Genomic DNA, 2,914 nt, shown 5'->3' on the forward strand with positions numbered 1-2,914 from the left:
GGAAAATAAATAATCTATTATAATCACACTTGATTGCCTATATTAATAGAATTGCACTCTCCCTCTGTAGCTTTAAAATATCCTTTGGGGAGTGAGGAGAAATCAAAATTTGCTTCTTAAACTTTTTTTCTCTCTCTCTCTTTTTGTGAAGTGTTTGGTGTTATTTATTTATTTTTTAATTAAATCATAAACACATAGATCGTGTATACATTAATGCATTTATGAGGTACAATGTGATGGTTTTATATAGAATTAGGAATGCTTACTTCATACTGGTTAATATATACCTCATCTCACTTACTTACTTATTGTGGTAAGACATTTATACTCTATACTAATAGATCCAACACGTACCCTTGCATTATGCACCATAGGTGTGATCCCATCATTCACCCTCCCTGGATCTGACCTCCCCCCTCCTCTGTCCTCCATCTTGGGCCATAGTTGTGATCTATTCTTCATACGAAAGTGTGAGTGATTGTAAATTGGTTTCATAATAGTACTGAGTACATTGGATATTTTTTCTTCCATTCTTGAGATATTTTACTAAGTAGGATATGTTCCAGCTCCATCCATGTAAACGTAAAAGAGGTAAAGTATCCATCTTTTTTAAGTCTGCATAATATTCCATGGTATACATATACCATTATTAATCCACTCATGGGTTGATGGACACTTGAGCTTCTTCCATGACTTGGCTATTATGAATTGAGCTGCAATGAACAATCTGGTGCAAATATCTTTGTTATAAAGTGACTTTTGCTCTTTTGGATATACACGTAGTAGAGGAATTTCAGGATCAAAAATATGGAATGCTTCATGAATTTGCCTGTCATCCTGACACAGGGGCCATGCTAATCTTCTCCGTATCGTTCCAATTTTAGTATATATGCTGCCGAAGCAAGCACTGCTTCTTAAACTTCTACCTAGGTGAATAAGCACTAGATTAATCAACATGTTAGGCCCTGGGAATACAATGGTGCAGAACAGAAGGACGATTCCTTTGGGTTTTACCTTTAGCAAAGGCTGAGACTGATAAAAAAAAAAAAAGTATAAAAATAAGATAATCACAAAATGATAAGTGTATGAAGGATTGAGAAAGAGAATATTGAATGAGAGGTAAGAGACTTGTTAAGCTGAAGTTTAACTACATTCAAAGGCCCTGTGATGGCAAAGAGCAGTATTCATTTAAGGAACTGACAGAAAACTAATGCGGCAGAAGTTAGGACAGGTAAGTGGGGCAGATGGGGTTGAACAAAGGTTGAGGGAAGACATGCAGGGTGTGGTAAGGAACTTGGGTTTTGTTCTAAGAGTGACGGGAAGCTGGTAAAGAGTTTTAAGTGGGGAAGTGACATAATCCACATGCACATACACACACATAAACATTTTAAATCAAAATTTAATTTCTAAATTAAATCTCGAAATGTAGCTTTTCCTCCAGAACCACTTGAGAGTTGGAATCTGATGTCCCATTTAGTTATCTATTGCTATATTAGCTTAGAGTTTCTGTGGGTCAAAATGTGGACATGGCTAGGCTGGGACCTGACTCAGAGACTGTCACAAGGCTGTGAACATGGCCTTGGCTGGGGCTGCAGCCTCCCTGAGTGCTCCACTGTAGGGCAGTTTGCTGCTAAACTCACTCAGGTGGTTTGGGTGGGGTTTAGTTTCTTATAAGCTACTAACTGCCTCCCACATGCACTGCCACCCCAGACACCTCTAACAAGGATGTGCTCCCACTAACCACAGCACAATCACAAAGATTAGAAAAACCAATTGGTATGTTACTATTAACTAATCCTCAGACCCTAGTCAAGTTTTGCCAATTGTCACAATAATGTCCTTTATAGTAAAAGGATCCAGCCAGAATCATGCTTTGCATTCAGCCAGCTCGTCTCTTTACTGCCCTTCAATGTGCTGTGGTTCTTCTCCTTCCCTGATGCACGTGATATTGACAGTTTAGAGGACTGTAGGCTGGTTACTCTGTAGACCGCCTCTTGATTCTGGTTTTCCTGATGTAATTTGATAACCAGATTCAGGTTACAGGTGTTAGGCAGGAGTATCACAGAAGTGCCACATTCCATTCTATCTAATGGTTTGTGGTTTTGAGCACCTGATCATGGCTAAGGACTGATCACCCGAAGAAGATGATGTCAGCCAGACTTCTCCACTGTAAATTTACCTTTCTCTCTCCTTTTGTAATTAGTATTTTTGTGGAGAAGTGCTTTAAAGCTATGTAGCTATTCCATACCTCACGAAACGTCCAGTCTATTCGTATTGATTTACATCAATATAGACTAATTGATTTTTACTTTGTATAATTAATGATTATTTATTATGAATACTATTTTGATGCTACAATAGTTGCAGATTGCCCAGTAGGAATCGTGTCAGGCTGGTTTCTAGCATCCTTTTAACACATTCTCATCCCTTTATGAGCATTTTCATAGTTTCTGACAGAAAACATGTTCCCACCTCATCTGGCACATCCCCAACCCAAGACCTACATTTGACAAGGCATTACATCCAACAAGGCACAGGGATGGGAGGGAAATGAAGTCTCAGAGAGATGCTTGGGAGCTGCCTCACGGAGCCTGACCCAACTCGATTCCACTGCCACAGGTGTGAAAAAGCAGCTGTTTCCCATTCCTAGGGGATGGAGTGCAGAGAGGAACAGAGGCTCAGAATAAGCCTGAGGTGGGGATGAAGAGTCTGCGATATGGCAAAGGACCAGGGCATCATCCCATCATGCTATGGGAAGGCCAGGAGCAAACTAGCATGAGTCATCCCCTAGCAGACATTGGTGAGGGGTCGATGGACAGCAAGTAGAACGGAGGTCTCTCCCCACTGCTGAAAACCCACATGGGGTCCACTGTGTCCAGCTGTATCTACAGAGAAGAAAAAGGTAACAGGTAAT

The 2,914-nt window shown here is 40.4% G+C and overlaps 1 non-coding gene across 1 annotated transcript; it reads right to left on the reverse strand.

Moving 5' to 3' along the window:
- Positions 1-801: 801 nt before the first annotated feature.
- LOC128590961 (U6 spliceosomal RNA) lies at positions 802-908 on the reverse strand. Its single transcript, XR_008381419.1, has one exon. It is a non-coding gene; the product is annotated as a U6 spliceosomal RNA (small nuclear RNA).
- Between the last annotated feature and the right edge of the window lie 2,006 nt (positions 909-2,914).

The sequence above is a fragment of the Nycticebus coucang genome, chromosome 7 (assembly GCF_027406575.1).
Source record: "Nycticebus coucang isolate mNycCou1 chromosome 7, mNycCou1.pri, whole genome shotgun sequence".
NCBI classification, from domain to species: Eukaryota; Metazoa; Chordata; class Mammalia; order Primates; family Lorisidae; genus Nycticebus; species Nycticebus coucang.